This window comes from Taeniopygia guttata, chromosome 9 (assembly GCF_048771995.1).
Source record: "Taeniopygia guttata chromosome 9, bTaeGut7.mat, whole genome shotgun sequence".
NCBI classification, from domain to species: domain Eukaryota; kingdom Metazoa; phylum Chordata; class Aves; order Passeriformes; family Estrildidae; genus Taeniopygia; species Taeniopygia guttata.
In genome coordinates this window covers 15,639,970-15,662,262 of record NC_133034.1, presented here as the reverse complement: position 1 = coordinate 15,662,262, position 22,293 = coordinate 15,639,970, and the positions used below count along the sequence as shown (strand labels likewise).

The 22,293-nt window shown below is 46.3% G+C and overlaps 1 long non-coding RNA gene across 1 annotated transcript in view; it reads left to right on the top strand.

The window, feature by feature from the left end:
• Positions 1-4,143, top strand: part of LOC140684729 (uncharacterized) — a 56,670-nt gene extending 52,527 nt beyond the window's left edge. Inside the window, exon 5 of the long non-coding RNA XR_012057436.1 lies at positions 3,312-4,143. This is a non-coding gene — a long non-coding RNA (uncharacterized lncRNA). The remainder of the gene's footprint in view (positions 1-3,311) is intronic.
• The last annotated feature ends 18,150 nt before the right edge of the window (positions 4,144-22,293 follow it).

Sequence of the window (22,293 nt, the reverse complement as noted above, 5' to 3'; positions counted from 1 at the left end):
GGGTGAGGAGCTGGCTTTAGGAGTATGTTTGCATCTGAAACCTGCCCACTGTCTGAGATGTTCACCCATTTTCTGAGCTTCTTACCATTCTGTTCTGTTTTTTCTTTCCATCAAGTTTGTATAAAGAACAAGCCTTTGGGGTAGAACTTTTCTGCCTTTGACACTCCCAACTCATTCTTACAAGTTTATATTTGTTGTTGTTATTGAGTAACCAGTAATAAATAATGTTTTGGTCAAGACTCTTAAAATGGGTCAGTGAACCTCAAAGCGTCTCTGAGTTGTCTGTACCATGAGAGCCATTCCTCCTGATTTAGAAATAGGTGAAGCACTGACATCCTAGAACATTTTTTGAGTGAGACCAAACAACCAAAAATTTGTGCCCTATTGTATTTAGGGGGATGTAGCATTCCCTAACAGAATGGGATGCCTGCACACCTGGATGTAGACAAATTAACAAGGTCCTGAATAGTCTGAAAGAAAATACCTCCTCCATCCAAAAAATGTGGGTTAGAAAGGAGACTTTTGCCTTGTGCCTCCTGCTGCAGTTTAAAGTTGATCAAGCAACTTCCTTCTACAGAGAAAGTGTTTCTGTAAGTGGCAGAAGAAAAATATTGCGGAGAAAAAAAACCCTAGCTCTTGAATTCCAAAAATACTGTCTCCTTTCAAAGTAAGATTTATATGCAAGAAGACAATCTCTCTTACAGAGTTTTTCCTGTCACTTGGAGTCCACTCACTGGAAACAAGCATACAGTTTAAAAATACATTGGAAGAGCAGCTTGGACACAGAGAAAGGAATGACCTGTAGTCTTAAAAAACAGAGAAGCTTTTCAGTAGCTTGAGGCTTGGAACAAAAATCTAAAAGTTATGTAACACCAGTAAAATTTGGGGCATTCTTGTTACCTAAAAAATAACCATTCTTGGCTTCTCACATTAATATCTCTGCTTAGGGATTACGTTAACTGTTTTGTGGGGAGGCTGGATGGAAATCTGCAGCTGCGGTGGTGAGTTTTCTTCCATGTGTAAAGGGTCAGGATGAGTGAGTGGTTGGGTTATTTGAGGGCTGGTGTGCCTGAGCCCTCTTTGTCTGGGATCCAGACAAGCCTTCCTGTTGAGAAACACTGTCCTACTTCTTCAGTGCAAGGCAAACAACAGAACAGCTCCTGCTCCAGCGACAGTGGAAGCAGTAAAATATTGCCAGTTAATGCTACAAGCATGGAGTGGCTTCTGGAGTTGTCAAAGCAGAGGTAACACACCTCCTTTCTTGCTCTCCATGGTTTTATTAAGATTTGGTTCTTGGCAAAATTCCAAGAGATGTTGTATCAGCCTTTTGCAAGGAAAAGGTTGGATGACCATGTGCACCTCCAAGGTGGAAACAATGGGTACCACTAGCTCTATTCAAGGACACAACTTCATTTTCAGCATGAGTGGAAAGTATGTGGGAATGCTTAATAGCTTTTCCTAGAACAAAACAATAACCTAAATAAATTGCCCCCCTTTAAAAAAAAAAAAGGCAAAAAAAAAAAAAAAAAGCCCAGATTTAAAATATATATATATTTCATCTTTGGAACAGGATAGAGCAAGGATTTGTTTGTCATGTGATATGGCAGCCCAGCAGTGCCTGGCAATGACTTTGCTGCTTTGGTGAGCTGGTCAAGTCTCAGCCGTGCTCTGAGGAGCCCTCTGCTGAGTCCCTTAGCAAGCACTGTCTAGGAAACAGGGAAAGAGGTACAGAAGATGTTTTGTTACACCTTTGAAACTGATAACTCGTGTCTGTTAATTGAGCTGCTTTTTGGAACTGTGTCCAGGTTGTCATGGGGCTGCTTGAGAAACCCCAAAATCCCACAGTAGCCCCAGTTGTCTTCCATTTGTTCCACCACAGATGTCCTACACAGAGGCAAAACCAGATGAATCTGCCTTCAGTTGCTTTTGGTTTTATTTTTCCTTTTGTATTTATTCTTTATGGTATTCAAACAGCACAGTCTTTTTGTCTCCTGTCCCTTATACAGCCTTGTGACCATTTAAAGGGGCCCACAGACTGTCCATATAAAAGCATGTGTGTACATGGAGCCTGTCTGCTGTACTGATGACTAGATGGGCTATTACATGTACATTTAATAATTGTATCACATGCCTACTTTTCTCTGTGTGAGAAGCACAAAGGTACCTATCAGCAGATATAAATGCCTACTAAAAGGCTGTGATGTGGTAGAAGGGCTCTTAGCAGGAGATGTGTGGGAAGTAATCTTTGTTATGGCTGTACCAACCTTAACTAGCCCAACTGTGATGATCCCAAGCTGAAGAAACCTTTATACCACACAGTATTTTCCAGTTAATTATATATATTTGTGCATCTGGGTGTGTGTGTGTGTGGACAAGTGAGATCATCCATTCCTGTGAGAGTTTTTTTTATCCTATCCAGAACTTTTTTCCTCTCACTAACTCCTTTCCAGGAGCTCAACAACAACAATAGGGCCAAAGGCCTTCTGTCTCCTCTGCTGTCTGCAGTCCAGTGTCTGCACTGGGGTGTAGGTTCTCTAAGTCAACTCCAAGGACTGCCCCAGCTTGAGTCTGCTGCATTTCCAAGCTCACATAATATGGGATGTTTCCAGGCCAGCCTGGCTGCTGGCTAGGCTCTTGACAGAACTAGGAAATGGGAACCAGAAAAACAAATACTTTTTTTTTTTTTTAAGTTTGTATGTGTCTGGATATGAGAGAATAATGACAGAGAAAAATTCTAGATTTTGAGCCATCTGGCATCCCTTAGTGATGTGCAATCAAGGGTCTAGCTCACCTTTAATTCAAACAGGTTTGTTCTAAAGTTGTATTTGAAAAATTCTATTTTAGTACTTGCTTAGAAGTCTAGGAGTTAGTTTTGGTTGATTTTTATAAGGTGGGTTGGTCTGTGTAGGGTTTTTTCTTTTTGAAAATGGCACTATTATTTTCTCCTTCCCGTATTTTCTTGGATCAGAAGGTTCACTGAGATGCCAAACTATGGCTGGCTACAGCTCCAGCACATCTTGTAACAAGGCAGGCCATGACATGCCAGAGTGGTGGAGAGTGGTATGTACAGTCCAGGAAAGATGTGACAGATTAACACTGCTGATAATATTCACCACTCCGGATCTTCTACTAAAATCCCCTTCTTCCAGGTAGTTTAACTCTTGAGACACTGATACAAGGAGCACCTGAAGAAAACAGATGCCTACAGACACCAACCATCAGAACAATATTTCTTTAGTGTAGAGCTGGGCAAGAGTAGAAATGTGAGTTACCCTTTCCATCATTTTTGCCCAATTTCTGTGTGATTTCAGGCACTGTGCTGGCTGGGATCTGCATTCTGTCCCTGTTTCCACAAGGAGTATGAGGAACACTGAGCAGCACCACCACAGCTTGTTTCTCCTCAACATAAGGTATGACAAACCCAAACTACATCCCTCTGCCCTTGGTCAGAAAGGGCCTTCATAGTCCTCCCATTCTTCCCATTCATCATCTCCCCCTTTTCACACCCAGAAAACACAAAGTGTTGTGCAATGCCTGCAAAGCTTACATGGTATAGGCCAGGCCTTGAAAAGGTACTTTAGTTCTGTCTTGGTTTGGGGGATATAAACAGGGATTTAGGGATATAATCTTACGTTTATAATTTTGCTTTGGGTAAGGTGCCATGTACCAGTGAGATTGTACAGCACTGACCTACAGGCCAGTCCACAAAGGAAAGAGACAAGCTGGAATATGGGATCATGAGTTCTTTACCTGCAAGAAGAGGCTCGTGCAGGGGTGTTATTGTTGAGTATAATACACCCTTCCAAAGGAAGCTGCACTTTTGTCTAATGAAGTCTTTATCTGAGAGGTAATGAAAGCTGATTGCTGTACTCCTCAGGCTCGTGGCTTCCTTTGGAGTATCTTTTACTCCTCAAATGTTGATAATATCAATCTGGATTGAAGGAGAGACTGTAGGGATGGTCTGAATATCAGGATTATTCACTAGCCCTGCAGGACTGATCTTCCTCCTGCTCACCTGAGCAGTAGCAGGGCTCTCTTGGTGAAGCTCCATTCCTGTTTTTACAAGAGGAGGTATAAGCAGTTTCCAAAATCTGAATAGGAAATACACTTACAGCTCTCCCTTCTTTAAAATAACTAATGGAAGAAAAGGGAAAGGGAAAGGGGAAAGGGGAAGGGGAAAGGAAAGGGGAAGGGGAAGGGGAAGGGGAAGGGGAAGGGGAAGGGGAAGGGGAAGGGGAAGGGGAAGGGGAAGGGAAGGGGAAGGGGAAGGAAAGGAAAGGAAAGGAAAGGAAAGGAAAGGAAAGGAAAGGAAAGGAAAGGAAAGGAAAGGAAAGGAAAGGAAAGGAAAGGAAAGGAAAGGAAAGGAAAGGAAAGGAAAGGAAAGGAAAGGAAAGGAAAGGAAAGGAAAGGAAAGGAAAGGAAAGGAAAGGAAAGGAAAGGAAAGGAAAGGAAAGGAAAGGAAAGGACCACAATGATCATTACTGCACTGAAAATAAAAATCTCCAGGATATCCTGGACTTGGGTTAGAAACACAGTGTTTCTTCACCTAGCATTGGACAGGCTCAGGCCAGGCTCTAGGGTGAATCCTTCATTTGGGATAGAAGCCTTGTTTAATCAGGAACAAACTCCACAAATAAGTTTCACAAATCATAAATGAAACTCAATGAACTTTGCCTGGCACAATCCAAAAATGGAAAAGAATAAACATATTACCAGAAGCAGTCTGAAATCAGATAATTGTGTTTTTCTGGAAAAGAAAGGAGAGAAGAAAACACTTGTTAGTTTTTCATTTTTCCTGGCATTGTCAATAGAGCCACTGGTATAAGGAAACTAGACCCCTGTTTGTTATTTGAAAAAAATTATTAATATATGCATATATATATTTGTTCTTATGAAAAAGAATCTTCACATTGGTCCAGCCCTTTCTATTCGCCTTCTTAATTATCTGATTGTGTAATTTCTATGGCATTGGCTGTTACACATAGTGCATCCATCCTTGCATCTGTGCTGGAGAGCAAAGTTACTAAAAGATAAGATCAGTTATTGCACAGATTTACTGCACCTTATCTGTTCTGTGGCTGCACCCAGCCACACTCATGCCCTCAGCCTGCAGCCTTCAAAAGGCAAGCCTGTGCCATGTTCAGCAAGGACTTAAACTCCTTCCCTGGTCCCAGGACAAGAGCTGGAAAAAGGGAAGTTACCTTATTCTAAGTGGTGTGCTCTAAAATTCCACCCTTGCTCACCTTGTGGTAACTTGCTCATGTAGTCATGGCCTTAAGGCTTTTCTTTAGTATCCATGGCCACGACATCTAAGCATTTTTATGGTACAGCACACACTAAACATTAATTTCAAATTATTGAGAGTATTTTCATGACTCAACAACTTTCTAATGACTATGTACCTTGTTAAAGTCTTGCAGCTCTTTAATAACAAAGTTTTCCCTGATCCCTTGGCATTCAAGCATTCTGTACAACTGAAAAGAAATGCATAGCTGAAGTGGGTTTTTAGGACACTCGATTTAAAGTGAGCCCAAGGCAGGAAAGGACTCTTTGAACATCTCCAGAGTGGACACTCCCAGAGCTGTCTGTGTACGGTTTGAATTAATTATTCTCTTCATGGAATTCATGCAAAGTGTCCCTCAGGCTCTTTTTGACTGCCTTGCTACCCTTTTGTGATAATCCCTTGCTATCCACTGGGCTTTCTGTGGTCCTAAACTTAACATACAAAGCCATTTTTATCTAGGGGCTAGGGTGTGAATAAATGCAGGGAATGTCTCTCACCATGACTTTGTGAGCCTTTCTCCAACTTGATTAGAAATGCTCAAACTTTCTTGCAAGCTGCCTTTTAGCATCCTCCTGTGATATAGCTGCAGTCAGAAGGATTTCTTCTGCCATGGGTCACTCAAAACAGCAAGCAGCCAGGAGCAAAAGGGAAGCTTGCAGGCAGACTGGAGGCTTAGGAGATGGATCCTCTGGTCTCTATTCTTCAGTGCACCACAGAAAATGACCTTGGACAAGTCTCCTTGCCACCCTTGGGTAATGCAGGTGTGACAGAGCCATGCTGTCTGCCTTTGCTGGGCTCAGCTAAACCCCTTTAGCGGGGGTTTCAAGAGCACCTCAGGGAGATGGGTTCCCAGCCCTCCACTAATTTTAAATGGGGACACATGTGCCTCTAGGGTTCTTGAAAAACCCAGCCCTTAATGTTTTATGAAAAGGGTATAAAGGGCCAGAAGGAGGATTTTGTTTGCATCATTAGTCCTTACGATGGAGGAAATTCAGTGAATCATTGCAAAGATCCTCTGCAACAAGGCCCACAACCTCCTGTCTTTAATGACCATCAGCAGAGAGCACACAGCACAACTGCTTTGTACCCAAATGCCACTTCAGCCAGGCAGCAGCAGCTTACCTGCTTTGCAAGAGCCTCACTGAGCTCCTCCTGGCAGCTAGGCTGCTTCTGAGAATCTGAAAGGTGTGCAACTCTAGTTGTTTCATCATTTAAACATCAGTTGAGAAACAACTTCTTCTAGACTTACAAAAAAAAAAAAATAACCAAAACAAAACCACAAACAAAACAACCAAAACAAAAACCAAGCACCAAAGCCAATAAACCAACGTAACCAGCTTAGGACCCAGCCACAGCAGAGCTGCTGTTTGGGGTGAGTCAGGTATGTGTCCTTGGGCACTGCCAGCTGTGCTCCAGCTGTGCTGGAGACCACACTGGCAGCTTTTCTCGATATTGCCTTGTAGCTGCCTGGTTCAAGGCTTGCACAGGGATCCTACAGAGACCCACCACACGCTAGACTAGGATAAATGCTGGCTTAGAGGCAACATCAGCTTTCTTGTGAGAGGGACAAAACACTTCCAAGCGGCAGCAGCACTACCACTGCACAGAACCCTACATGAAATCAGTGGGCCCTGCTGTGACAAAGAAATGGTGGTCTCGTGTTCTGGGCCCATGAGAGCTGTGGCTGGTCAATTTGGGTCACAGGTAACATGACCAGCATTCTGTCAGGCCATCATCCTTGTTATTTCAATGTAAACACTTCCCACCTGTCCCAAATATGCATGCCATTCTCCAAGACTCTCCAGCATTGCTCACATTGGCAGAACTTTATTCCCTGCTCCCGCTCCCTGCGCCGCATCTGTTCCCATCACAGCTGTGGCCACCCTGTTCTGGCTGCTGACACCCTGGGCCCCCCCCTTCCCCTCCAAACCACCTCCCCTTCCAAGATCAAAATACTCTGTTTTTATTTATTTACCCTGCAGCTGTCAGTGTTGTGTCTGGATCACTGCACTGCAACGTGGACGGACACAGGACACACGATATGTGGAAAATCCTTAAAACTGCAGTCCTGGTAGTAACCGACATACATACTATCAACAAATATATCCCTTGGCCCCCTGCACATTTGAAACAACAGGTCCAGGTGACGGAACAAATGACGTTGGAGGCTGGTACGAGATCCTGGCCCAAACCAGAGCTGCATGTGCCCGTGGTCAGAGAGAAGAGTCAGGGCTGGAGATATTGGCTATCCCAGGGCTGCCCACCCCAATGGCTTTGGCACTGTACAGAAAATACACAAGGCAGAGATGTGGCTCTGAGATATCAGTGCTTTGTTTTCTCTCTGCCCCACATGCTGCTTTTTGAGACGAAGGGAAACACTCTCTCAAATGTCTCAAGGTAGAAGATGCTGCTGAGGAACAGGAAGCATCTGGGATGGTGCATGGCAGCAATGAAAGGTGGAGCCTGGAATGAGTTTGATTTTCTTCTGTTTGCTGATTTACAGCTTATTATCCAGACACTGGCTTTGGAGGTGAAGCCTCAGCCAAATTCAGCCACCATTCCTTATAAAGACAAGCTAGTACATAGGCTCACCAGTGGCCTCTCACTCTTGCATCAGTCAGTGCTTAGGAAATTAAGTTAACATTCCAGCAAACTCCAGCTAGCAGGGTACCTAACACCCTGCAGCCCTGCATCCAGAATATTCAGTTGATTGCTTTGGGAGTCTGTTGTGTCCTCATGGCCACTGGGAACCGGGGATGGACCAACTGGCTCAGGGTTATTGTATGTCAGCAGCAATTGATTTTTTCAGTGTGTTAGATACCGTTTTACAGCCAACTGCTCTGTAACCTCTACTCCACCAAAATGGAAATACCATCTAAAAAATAGCTGTAGTTTGCCCACTGCATAAAGATGCTCACCTGAGTTTCAGCTTCAGCATACTCAGGGCTGTGGTTTCCTGAGCATGAGGAGCTGGTTGCAGCCAAAGGCAGCATTCCCTGCAAACCCTGGTGTTCTCTCCTGCTGGAAGCTGTGATTCAGGCTGAGGTAGGACACACACCACAGCACTTGGGTGTGTGGCTACAAACCAGGTCATCTTCAGCTGCCTCAGGCAGTGCTCAGGGCCACAGGCACTGCACTTTCCTTTGCACTTCCTCAGTGTGCAGGAAGAAAGAGGCATCATTCTCTTCATCTAGCATCAGGATGATGTTAAAAAAGGCTGGCATGGAAAAATAAATTATCTTCCTGTCTTTCTCCTTCCCTAAGAATAGCCAGTTTTTAGGCCTGTTTAAAATCAAAACAAGTAAACTAATGCCCAGTTGAGGGAGAAGCTGGTAGCAGCACTTTGGCCAGGTCAGAGGTGCTATTGGTCAACTTTCAATCTGCTAAGCATCACCTGCCTTTTCAATGGCACCTTCCCAAATTCTGGAAGACAACGAGCTGGTACCTCAGCAAGAACCTTGCTGGAACTTCTCTCTGACTACCAGGACATGCTATTGGCATCCAGGTTTTTGGGAAATGGGACAGAGATGAGCAGGTAGGCTGTGGCAAATGACTCCAGGTAAGTGTCATGAAAGCTCTAGGATGTCTGGAATCTGGCATTTGATATGGGAGTAGGTTTGGGAGCCTGAATTAAAGGATGTGTTCAGTGAGGACATGCCAGCTCCAGGCATAATGTGATAGTCAATTGTATTGTCACACTGCTCTCTCTTCAGCCAGGTAGGGATGTGCAGGACCCCAAGAGCTGCAGTGTTGCACTGCAGAAGGCACTGGGAGAACAGAACCTGTGTCACAACTTTACTGCCATGCACTCCTCAGTCTCTGCAGCTAATGCAGCTCATTGAGAACCACAGCCCAAGCCACGTCCTTCCTCCTTCTCTACCTTTGCCATCCCAACCACCAGGATGTGCCTCCTTCTTGCATTGTGGGGCAGGGAGAAAAGAGACATGCAGGTGGTGAGAGGTGGGAAAGAGAAGATTACTCTTTTCTGTCAACTTAATTCCTTTTCCACCTGGTGTTGATTCCTTTCTCAAAAGCATCCTTTGAGAAGACATAACCCCTTCCAAAAGGTGCAGGAGGCTGAGATCTACAATGATATTTATCTATTATTGTTCTATAGTGTATGTAAGTGATGAAAACAGCTACTGACAGCCTAGCAGGTTAGGCAGAAATAGATTGCCTGGAACTACAGGTTCACATCCCAGCAGTAAAATTTCCAGTCCTTGAGATGCAGCTAAACTCACAGCCAGGAGCCTGCTGGCTGTTCAGAGATTGATGTTAATGACCTGCTATGCAAAAACATCTCTTCCAGGACAGAATCTTGTTCCCCCCAGTGCAGCACACGCAGTTCCTGCTGCCTTCCACCCCAGAAGTGGCTGCATGTCTGATTCTGGCCATGTATACAGCAGTTTGTCAAGCATGCCAAGAGTCTCCAGCGTGCAAGGCATTTCAGAAATGTAAGACAGGATCTGAGCTATGACAAGCAGAGCTGGGCATCATATTCCACTGTGCAGAAGGGGAAATAGGGATGCAAAATATGTTCTTGAGCTGAATAAGCCATTTCAGTAAAATAAGGACTGAGGTGTACTTTTGCCTCCAAATTTAAACCAAAATAAGACTATAATGCTTCTCACATTGTTCTGTCACAGTTCACTCATGAAATTACCCCACCTCCATTGCCACCAGTTGTTTTCTAGTGTAGGAATTTAATTTATCATTCCTATCACTGTAAAACACCCAAAAATTAGGGCAAAGCAAACAGAAAATCTTGTAGCTGGACTGGAGCAGGGTGAGTTATTTCAATACTCAGTGCACTGTACAAGCTCTGACCCCAATGATTACTTTTAATTTCTCTTTTGACCTTTTGTTAATTGGACTTGCTCTGTGAGAAAGCATTTCACACATTAACATTTTTTTAGGTCTTCTTGCTGCTTCATGATTTGTGGTTAGTTTCTAGCTGGAGAAACACGGACAAAAAAGCTCTCTGGTTAGCCCAGTGTAATCTAATCTAGTCCAGCTGCAGCCCCTGAGCAACAAATTGCACCATGTAAAGATTTTTCAAGCCAAGTAGCACCTCATCACATCCAGTCACTGCTTCCACCTGGAGCAAAGGGAAGATGGGAGCCCCTGCAGGAGGATGATGTGCTTGGGCCTAGAGTGCATCCATGGGGGAGAGACCCCCAGGGCAAAGCAGGGCCAGCCACTAGCTCTGCTCCCTAGCAGGAGCTGCAGTAGTGTCAGCCAGGGAGTCTGAGCTCTCCATCCTTTGCTGGTTACAGTGGTGAGCCTGTGCAGCCTCAAGCCTGCAGGGACTGTTCAGCAGCACCTGAAATCTCTGTTGCTTTCTGCTGTGGGATGGGCTGGTGGGTGCAGTGCTGGCCATGAGGAAGGGCTTGTGGAGGGTGATGGCTTTCCTGTGCTCTGTAGGGTGTACGTGGCTCCTGGGAACCAAGCAGTCAGCAGCACCAGTGTGCACCAGAGTCTCAGCTTGCACAGACTGGGGCTCCCATCAGACTCACCAGCATAGGTGGCACTGGGTGTGCAGAGAGGCCAGCTGGCTCTGTGTGCAGCAGTAACCCAAGAGTTCACACCACTTCTCAGGAAGGATTTGCTGAGCTCTCTGTTATGTGTCTGTGTAGCTCTGAACAGCTCAAAGCTGCTTTAGCCACCCGTGCATCAGCTGTGCTCAATGCCTAGAGTTGCTTGGGGATGTTTAATTGTCAAAACATTTTGGTGTCAAGGGCCTCTCCACACCCTCTGGTGCGATGTGATCCCTGGCTCACAGACTGAGCAGGACTGTTTGGGAGCTCATCCCAGCTCTATTTAGACCTACACTGAGGGTAAGAGACCACAGTGTCAAAACTCCACCTGATGTGACACCATCTGCTGGGATAGGTGAGGTGCTGGGTATGCAAACTGTGAAGCAAAGCACAGGTATCTGAGCTCATTCATCTGCTGTGGCAAATGGCTGAACTGAGGACAGCAGAGCCCAGACCTTCCTGTTTCACCACAGCCTGGTGCTCTTGAAAACAACCAGAGAGGCTGTTTCTTGTTTTGGGGAATTTATTCCCTTTGGCTTTAGTTCTTTAAGATCTTTTGTTTGGGCTTGCCACAGGTTTTAGTCTCTGGTGCTTGACCACGGCTCAGTGGGCCAGGTTCAGCTGTTGCCATGCTGGGGCTGGGAGCTGTTCAGCTCCTCATGTGCACTGCAGAGGAGGAGCTTGCGGTGGGGCAAAATCTGCTTCTGCACCCAATTCCTGGATAGGACTGGCTGCACTGTGTTCAGGGTGCAGTCCACCCAAGGAACAAGTGGCAAAAGCTGGCATGTCTCGGGCCCTGGGCTCTGTGATGCTGCAAAGGGGCACAGGCAGCAGCTGCTGACATTCCAGAGTGCCCAGCTCCATAACTAACCTGGCAATCTCCCTGCCGGTCCCCACTGGGGGCTGGTTGGGTTATCACAGCCATCAGCAGCCCCAACAACTGGCAGCAGCAGCAGGGTGACTCACCTGGCCTGGCCTCCTTGCACTAAATCTTGCTATCAAGATGATAATCTGCCAGTAGTTTTTGCTCCAGCTGAGAGCTGTAGACCTGCTCTCACGCATCCTGCTCTCCCTGTAGGCAGAAAGCTTCCCCCCAAATTACCCCACCCTCGCTCAGTGTACCCACAGCCTCTGGCCACTCTCCAGCACATTGTCTGGTTTGGAAACCAAAAACCTCTGCCCTAGTACCTAATTTCAGGAATTAGGCTCTGGAGGCCAGTGAGGTGCCGTGAAGAGACTCAGGCAAGCTCATTTTTGTGGAGGTTGCAGTGCTGAGGCCATTCATCGTTCAGCCAGGGAGACGGTGCCCATGCTGCCCTGCTGAGCACAGTTAATGCTGAGCAGCTTTTCCCTAAAAGTTTCCTCCTGGGCCTGTAATGCCCAGACAAGGACATGGCACATCATGGCACAGCAGTGGAAGAAGCCATTAGACCTTCAGTAGCTCCAGAGCACAGACCACAAGCTGTGAAGTGTAGATGTGCATTGCTGCACTAGAAACAAGCACAGGTCATGACTGTGTGTCCTGATCTCTCCTCAATTCCTCCTGCCACCTGTTTACCACCCTTTTCTTTCTCCCCCTGTCTCTCCTGTGTGATGTGATATGTGATACAGGGGCTTTGTTCAAAGAGGATGCTGTACTACAAGGCTGGGCTGAGAACTGACAGCTGATTTCATGCAGGACTGAAAAACTCTCACTCCTCTACTGGGCACAGTAGAGGCGCTGAGAGAAACTTTCTGAAATCTGTAACTGATTTCCCTGGTCTGACTTTGGGGTTTGGTGTCTTTGTGAAAAAAGAGTCAGGCATGCACATCTAGACCCCACCACAAATTCACTGGCATTTAAGAAAAGAAGAATAAGAAATTAAATTGTTTTTTTGCTTCTCCTGATTCCTGGGAGGAGCTCCATGTTGAGCACTTGATGGATTTACCAATTTGGAGTGGGGACCCTTTATGTCCTTGGAAAGGGAGTCTGAATCATCTCCTCTGCTGGAAAATGAAACGTGCTGAAGCTGTGTCACCTCACTGGCCTCCAGCCCTGTAGTGGCACTTGCAGGGATGGTGAGAGGCCCATGGGAAAGCTTTCTGCTGGAGGCAGGCAGAGATTTCTCTGTGCCCAGAGGAGAAGCATCCATTATCCACAGGGATATCAGAGCTACCAGCAAAGCTGAAAGGTCTTACTGATGTTATGAGAGCATCTTGGGGCTGGGTTAGAGGCCTCTGGGGTTTATCTGAGGACTGTGAGGAACCTTAATGATGTGTTTCTGTTTCACAGCTGCTAGAGATACAGGAAAGCAAGTATCCCCTTCATATGTGAATCCACAGACCAGGAGTAAAAATAAGGTTGATGTGAATGATCTCTTCTTGCATATCCCCTTCCTGTGGACCCCTTTGATCTAATTTACATTATTATTTATTTCAGGGTGACCAGTGTCCTACCTTGCCTTGGAGGTCAATGGAAGTTCACTTGTCGACTTCATGCACAGGATTTCAGCTCCTGTCTCTGATTAGTGATGAAATGAAATTCACAGCTTTGAATCATTTATCCAGCATATCCAATCAAACACAAACATCCTTTGTGATGGAAAATGAATCAGGGCTGGAGGCAGCTAGCCTGCTGCAGAGGTTTGTGATAGATTAATGAGCTGAGAACAAGCTGCCACCTCCACCCCCGTCATCAGTGACTCTCCAGTCTGAGGAAAGGGATGCTGAGCTGGAGGTGAAGGATATACTCCCTGATAAGTGTTGCAGTGGGAGGTGAGAAATAAGAGCTCCAAGTGGAGGGGGGTGGGGGGAAAGACAAGCAGTGTCCTCTGTTTAAGCAGGGTACAGTTCAGACAGAGCAACTGCCTGAGAGTCTTCTGGCAGGAGGGTCAGGGCAGGAGCAGCCCTGTGCTTGCAGCACCTGTTATTGAATGCTACCCGCAGGTACCAGGCCAGCACAGACTGTGATTTTCTGACTTCTTCCAGTCACATGGGAAGGTCAGGGACCTGTGAGATGATGAAACAGCTGACAAGGTCTGCCCTCAGTGAGATGCAGTAACACCAATGCAGAAGGGCTCATATCCCAAAGGCTTTTTGGGCTTAAAGATGAAAATAATGTCTGAATTTCAGTGTCACAGCTCAGTGACTTTTAATTGGAATATTCATGTTACTTACACTTTCCTTCCTTTCCCCCTTAACATGCCAGCTCTGAAAGTGTGACAGAGGGTCCAGGCTGTGACAGTAACATGCTTCTCCTGGCGCAGAGTGGCTGCAGCATCAGCTGAGCTGAGCTGTTGGGTCAGGGTGGGAGGGTGATGAGCCTGTGGTTCAGCTGGGGAATGGTCGTGCATTAAGCCAGGACCAGTCAGCCACTTGCACTTTTCTGCCCTCATCTCAATACTCACTAACATCAAAGTGAAATTTCAGTTCCCAGATTAGCAAAGAAAAGTTTGAAAGGGTGAAATGTGTATTGTCTGAAAGTGAAGAAGCCAGAAAGCAAAGCCAACCTTTTGCTGTTTTGAGTACACATTATTTGTGATTGTGGGGGGTTTTTTATGACTGGGGCAAACCACACTTCAGAGAAACTTTGTGATATGAGGCTTTTATAAGTGATGAGCTGACACAGTAGGTTTGACAACCAAAGAAGATGAAAGAGACATTTCAGGGCTGAGACGGTGGGTTGAACTGGTGCCTAGTGAGGGAAGGATTTTTTAATTTGGTGCCACTCATGTGCCATGTGCTTAAACACAGGAACACTGCACTGTTGGGCAGCTGGCAGGAGAAGCTGCTACAAAAGCAGGGCTGGGGAGCCCACCAGGTCTCCACCCTGACAGCACTATTTTTGGGCTGTATTCTAAAGTCTCCTTTATCAGCATGTGCTACATAAGGCAGGGGGAAAAGCTGTGCTGATCCCACTGACTGGCTGGGGCCAGAATCTCCTGCCTGCAGGCTCAGATGAAAAAAGGTGGTGTGACGTTTTCCTTCCAAAGGCAGGCAGGCAAATTGAGCTGATCTCATAATTTAAAGCAGCTTTCTGAGGTGCTCTAATTATGCATCTTCTGTTGCTACATCTGAAACTCCAAATCCACACAGTTTGAGTGACAAGAGTAGCTCCTGCCTCTTGCTACCTGACAGATGTTGTGTCCTTTCACACCAGCCCTGGAGTGGTACTCAGGAGGGTGGCTTTGCCCTGACTCCTGTAACATCTCTTCATAGCCAAAGAGGGCGAAGGAAGCTCCCAAGTGACAGAACTTGGGGCCATCCTGTGCAGGGCCAAAAACTGGACTTTCATGATCCTGCTGAGCCCTTGTCACATCAGGATACTCAATGATTCTATGAAGCTGCAGTACCAGCCACTGAAAGGGCTCTGGTAGCTGTGGGAACCAGGCACCTCTCCTGCTCCCTTGAACAGTTTCTGGAAGCACAGCCCTGTGAGATGAAAAGAGCCTCACCACAGGAGCCCAGCTCTTGCACATAGGCATGGAAGCAGTGCTGGCTCTCTTAAAGCACTGTCTTATCTGCTCTTTTGCTAGGAAATGTGAGAGATTTCTTTTTAAACCACATCTAATTAAAAAAAAAAAAAAAAAAAAAAGGAAGTGGTTAGGGGCATATTTTACTGTGAACTGTAAAGGTTATACTCTAAAATTTTCAGATGTTTTGAAAGCAGCCCTGCAAAAAGCAAATGCACTTCACAGAAATCTCTTTGACTTCTAGGTTGTTTCCTATGTGTTGGTGCTAAACCAGAATCTCCTTGAGCTGAGGATCTTTCCACTGTCCTCCCACCTCCCCCACTGCTTTCTAACCACTGACAGTGGGTGAAAATATTCACGTTTCAGTCCAATACCTTTATATGCATTTCACACTGGAGGGTTTTTTCCATTCCCCTGGGGTTGGGCAGGCCATGATTATCACTCTAATAGAGTTAATTAAGAGCCTTGAGGCTTTGACGTTTTGTTTTCTTTGGGACCAGACCTATGGCTTGGGCCTCTGAGCTACCTGCTCTGTCCCATCCCTTTTCTTAGAAAAAAAGCCAGGCAAAATCTGGCAACAGGCTCTTCAGGAGCTGTGTGCACCCTCTGGCCTGAGCTGGTGCTACAGGATCAGATGTAGATGTCTCCTGTCCTATGGCTAAGGTAAGCTCCACGGAAAGGAACAATGTGTGCTGATCCTTAACTGTGAATTGGACAATAGCTCAAAGAAATAAATTTACCCTGGGAAGTGAATCAGCAAGACAAGACACGTCCCCAAGAAGTCCATCTCCAGGATGTGTTTGATGCTGGCAGAGCAGTAGTCTGCTCAGAGGGCGGGTGAAGGCCATCAGGTGGGGGCTGCACTCACTTATCCTTAACACCTGGGAGAACCATCCCCCAAAGGGAGCTTTTCCACTTGCCCCAGCCTTGCTCAGCTCAATGGGAATCACTGAGATCAGGTAAGGATTTTTTTTTTTTTAATAAATCCAGGAGCATAGGGTCACTCCCAAATGTGGAATAAAATAATAAAACACTTTCATGTGGGAATCTTGCTGTCCTCTGGAGAGTTATAGAGATCAAAGACTTAAAACAGTGTCTAATTGCAGGTGAGGTTATTCCTGTGAAACAATTAGCCTGTGTGCATGTGTGTGAAAATGGAGAGGGTGCATTGCTAGCAAACTGAACTGTGTGCCATGAAACTGCCTCAGTTTTAGAGAGTGTTAACTATTCCCTTGCTGGGTTATGATTCTTTTAAGTGACCAGTTTGAGTCCATAGGTTCTTAGTACCCCCATGGTTCCTGTCCCCTTTCTCAGCTTATAACTGGAATGCAAGTCCAAAGAGCACATGCAGGACATAAACAATGGGGAGAAACGAGGACAAACTAGTGTGGTGTTCTGGAGAGGAGACCATGTCCTTTAGCTTGTGAAAGCTTTTAATGTAGGAAAGAGGAAAATGAAGATTTGAAAGATAAAATTTGGGGCCCTGAAGCCTTTGTCTCAAATCTTCACAGAACTGTTCAGTAACTTAAAGGATGAGAGTATAAACTGTAAGTTAAACAGACAAACATACAAAACCAGGGTGAGAACAGAGAGTTTTACATCAAACTAAAGTCTCCCGAGAAGGGGCTCTGAACTGGACAGTCAACCCTAGCTTGTTTACTGCTTCTGTGGAAACTATGATGAATGGTAGAAAAAAAATGTCCTTAAGAGTAGCAAAGATGGGCTTCAAAGTTGAGCTGGTAATTGACCAGCAAAACAGCCTCGGGAATTTGTGTCTGAGAAATGTGAGTCTGGAAAGGATGAGCAGAGCTGAACAGGAACAGCCCTTGGATGCAGGGTAGCCAATGTTCAGGACACAAGGCCTGGGGCTGGCTCTGTGGTGAGCCCTGTCTGGTCTGAGGAACAAACCAAACATGACCAGTGAGGAGTAGAAACCAGGACCTGATGGTTTCAAGGGTCGCAGCCTGATCTGGGGCCTTGTGTTTCCACCTCAAGTAGAGGAGAGGCTGAAAAAGCCAGGGAGAAAGAACAGAAACTTGAGGGACAAGGAGTAGTTCTGTGTCAAAGAAAAGTGAAAGGCTCTGCTTAAGAGAGTTCTTGATATAGTAGAGAATTGTGAAGTGATGAAATGGCAAAGTGAACCTATTTTCCATTGTTTCTCTTTCATATGAGAGATATGCTCAGCGAAGAGGTTAACAAGCAGGTTTTCAACAGGCTTGAAAGTAACCAAAGGGAAGTCTTCTCTTAGCTTTCAGACAGTTGATTGTTTTTTTCTTTTAGTTATCACTCTGCAGACTGATAATCTATGAAAAGGCTACTGACATGCATCTAAGCCTCAGGGGCCTATAGGCTTGTAAGAGGGTCACTAGTCACTTTGTTTAGTCATTTGAGGTCTTTGTTCAGAGACAGAAAGAAAAAGCCTGTTTCCTTGTTCCCTCCTGAGGTTTTGAGGTTCTGCTTCACATGCTTATAAAGTCTGAGTAAGACACCTGTCCTCTGAGCTTTGGAACATGGCTGTGGCTGCCACTTAACCCCTCTTTTCACAACAGGGATCTCCTCTCTTCCCTGCACCAGTGGCCTAATTGCATGCATGAGTGTTGACACAGGGTGGAAAGAAGAAAGTCTTTAGTTAAGCAATTAACTGCTGCCACTGCAGGCCCTGCCACAAGATAATTGAGCACCATTAAGTAATGTTTGGTTCTGAAATGTGGCAATTATCTTGGTAATTGCAAGGATGTTCCTTGAATTCTAACTTTTTTTATTGATGTGTTGAGTGTTTCTGCTGCCATCCAAGCTGCTGGAGCGCCTGGTGTGAGACAGCAGAGAAGGAAAGAAGGTATTCTCTGGGAGAGCCTTCCAAGAGTGATACTTTGGTGATGCTTTTTGTGTTGCAAGCACCTGATATTGAGCTGGCTTTCACCCTGCTCTGGTCAAGACCTCTCAGCCCGGGCAGGGAGATCTAAGACCAAAGCAGAGCTGGGGTGGTGGAGCCTGGGATGGCATTTGCTCTTGCCAGGTCTCTGTCTCCTTTCAAATGTGCAAGTCGTTTTTGCACAGCTCCAAGCTCACTTCTGGTCTTGAAGGCTTGCAGTCCAAGACCTCTTCTCTGCCAGGAGTGGGGACCCGAGCTCCGAGGCGATGGCACTGGCCACTAGAGGGTAGCACAATTAAAAGCATAGGGAAGTCTCATTTCTCAGAGTGGATCTGGCTGTGCCGAGGATGCACAGCGGGGATGGTCAGACCTCTGTGCCCTATGGGCACACAGTGCCTCCAGGCTGCCCGCTGGATGGTGCAGTGCAGGACCAGAAGCAAACTCATGGTGAGGAGAGGACTTGCCATATGGCTCAGGATGTGGCAGCAGAGCAGGGCTCCCAGTGCTGCTGCTCCTTTTCCTGGCCACCATCCTCATTGCTCCCTCTTCACCAGCGTCCAGGCTCCCAGAGGAGCCTTTTGGCTTGGCTCTACTGTTAGTTTAATGTAATTTCTTGGTGTGTGGCTCTGACTCCAAGTTCAGAGCTGAGATACCATCATGCCAGATGGTCAATACCAAGGTCTTTCTCCCTTTTGTGAGTTAACACATCTATAAAAAACTTCTTGGGTTAAAAATAAAGAGTATGTATTGTTCTTCTCTTGGCCTTTGCTGGCAAGTACAAAGTGCCATGCACACTACTAGATAAGAATGCAAACAGTTTTTAGAATTGCACTATTGTATTGTATAGTGGTGGGTCACAGAAGAAGAAAGGTTTTGATTTTGAAGCGTGCCTCTGGATCCAAAGGTCAGAGTGGAGCCATCCTCCCTTGAACAAAATCCCCACCACAACACTGTATTAACATGATACTTAAAAATGCAGCTGCGCTCTCGGGTTAAAGTCCTGGCTCTGCAGAGAGCACACTCTGGCAGGATCAGTTTCAAGGATGGAGAAATGTGGTGTCTGACGCACACTGAAATGTCTGCGCCCTGATCCGCTGTGCAGCAATGCATCAAGCACGTCTTGAACCGTGGGCTCTGCCAGCTGCCAGCACGAGCCAGGCACAGGGGGCAGTTATGATGGTAATGCAATTAATTGGGGGGATGGAGAAGGCAAATGCTTTCCTTGTAGTCGTGTGGCTCATTAGAGAAATTGCATAGCACTGGCAGCGTGAAAGAGTATTTTCTCTTCAAGGGTATTCATAGCATGCCAAGAAGCCTTGTTGCTTCATGGGGGTCATGATGATGTTTCCTTGCAGTGTTTGGGGCAGCATCGGGCCACGAGCAGGTGCATTGCAATAGCACAGTACAGTGTAATGACACTGCTGTGAAAGAATCCGAGTGACTCAAGGTAGAAGTTTCTCATTGCATAGAAAAGGGCCAGCTTGAAACTGATCCTCACTAGCTGCAGGACATCACCACTGTGGTAGCAAGACATAAGAGCACAGAGCGCTTGTTTAATGGTGAATATGCCCTTGTAACTCATGGGGCAAAACTGTGGTCTTTATGCTGTGTCTGCCCATTTTAAACTAAAATATTTATTCAGCAGATTGAAACCCATAGGTTTAATGCATTTTCAGAGGTCACTGCTGGTCAGCTGACACCAAGGAAAGTTTAATCTGTTTTTCCCAGAGTACCCTTAATGTGAAGTGAATCCTTGCCCACTCACACACACCCCCACCCCCACCCACCAGTTAACCTCCAAGAATCCTTGCAGTAGTTCCTCTTTTGGAAGGGTTTTATACCATTCTGGTCCCAGATACATAATCCCCTTGAAGCAGTGAGGGGAAGTAATTTTCAACCTCCACGTTGTTGTTTTACAGGCTGTGGGGTGACCTGGAGCTCTTGAGTTGGTGCTTTGGAGAGCACTCTGTGTGTGTTATAGGCTCGTCTACAGTCAGGGTCATTGCCTTCTGGAAGAAAGGTGGCTTTCCTAGAGACATGGGCAAGGAGGCAATGGACCTTGAATGTACCAACTCCTCGGAAACTGAGCAGCACATTTCCCCTGTGCCTCCCCTGGTAGCCTCCAGCTCCCCTGTGCCTCTTGCTGCATTGCTCTGGGCTGGTATGTGGGCAGGACTGCCCTGGGATGGCCAGCAAAGACTGGGAAGCTGTGGAGTGCCTTGCAGAAGGAAATGAACATTCACCAGCTGGAAGTACAGGTGTGAACCTTTCCTCTGGGACACTGGAAGGATGAGAAATTACAGCAGTGTGCTGAGTTGTGCCTGATGGCATTTTCCTTGTTACCTGGGGCAACAAACAAGTCTCTCCTTAGCCCCCGAGTGGCTTGGCCTGGGCTCTGGATTCAGCATGGCACACGCTGCTTCCCTGGCCTGACCCTGACCCTGGAGGGCAGTGGGAGGAAGATGACGGGGAGGGGGAGAGCGCTGGGGCTATTTTTGCTCCCATATCACTATCTAGTTAGACTCCAAGATGCTGTCCTTCACTGCTGTCTGCTGCCTCGCTTGCTCTGTGGCTCTCAAGTGTTTATCACTGACAGGCTGTGAGCAGATGGACTGGCAAGAAGAGATAAATTTGACCCAAGAAGATGTCACTTGAGGAACAGCTGAGGCTAGTGTTTCACCAGATGTCCCAGCTTTAACCCATTAGCAACTTCAAGGAACTCAGCATTGTCAGTGGCTTAAACACGCTCCATTACCATACAGTCAGGGCACAAAGGCTATTGTTACAATTTGCACAATAAGCAGATATTCCAAGTTTTTCCAAGGGGGTTGCCATGAGCTCGAGCCCAATAGGGGCATGCAGTAGTGCTGTGTGCTGTGGTTAATGGTGTCCTCTGCAACCTTGGCTCAAACAGCTAGAGTTAGTAAAAATGTTACCTATTTAGTGCTAAATGAGTCCAGCAGATACCACGTTATGGCAATACTGACAGATGCTCCCAAAGGCATCCGTGTGATTGGGGTACTCATTTTCCCCTCCGTGGTCTGAATTGGGTGTCCCAAGAGGCACTGCTGCTTCTGCTGCCAGATTAAATGTGCAAGCATGTGCCTGGTGGCAGTGTACCTCAGGCTGTGTCAATGTGGGCTGTTCATCACCAGATTGTGCCTAGAAAATACTGCAGAGCAGTGAATGAGCCTGTGTGGGTGGGTGGATATGCACAGCCACTGAGTGAGAACATAGAGAGCACTTTCCAGCACCCTGGATGGAGAGGACACACAGCACAGAGCAGTGATGGCTCTGCATCTCACCCACTGCCTCTGTAGCTCTGCCTCTGTGGTCCTCCAGGAAGGGCTCTCACCTGCTGCTCAGATAAAGTCAACAAACCACATTTAAACTGGTAAAAGGAAGTTGTGGCTGTAAGGTCATTCCTGAGTGTAGACATGTGAGATTTCTAGATATTTGAACCAGTGAGACCATTGAGACCAGTGAACAATCTGGTTGTAGCCTGATCATGGGAGTATCTCCCACGAGGACAGTATCTCCCAGCTTCCACTAATGGCTTTATCCTGGTTTGTTGGAAGTGAATTTAACTCTGGTTTTGTTGGGTGGCAGCGTCTGCACTAGGACAGTGTTCAGGGTGGCAGGAGCACAGAAAGGTGTCTGTCACTTCCCCATGTACCCCTTCTTGCTGTCAGGCTTGTCAAGACCTGAGCATCTTGGGGTTGTTTCCTGTGTGAAGTTTGAAAAATACAGAATTTACAGCGTTTTGTGTTAAACCCCAGCTCGTCACCTTTAGCTCTGATGAATCCATTGCCATGTATACTCCCAACTGACACAGCCAGAAAGCCTAGGGGAAAATGAGCACTTTTTCACTTGCTGGTTTTAGTTAGTGGATGTTTTTTTACTCCAGGCAAAATCGAGTCTAATCAGATTGCCCTTTTGAAATTAAATGCCTTGTTCAAGGCTTGATCTGGGAGGTGGAAGAGCAACTCCTCTCACTTTATCTGGGAGAGTGTGAGGGAGTGTTTGGCACTGTATGAGCCTATTTCAAATGCAGCGCTTCTCTTGCTGGGTCTCTACTGTGTGATTCTGGGGAAGTCACAGGTTCAAATCTAAATCAAATTTAGATCTCTCCTCTAAAGCCCCAGAACA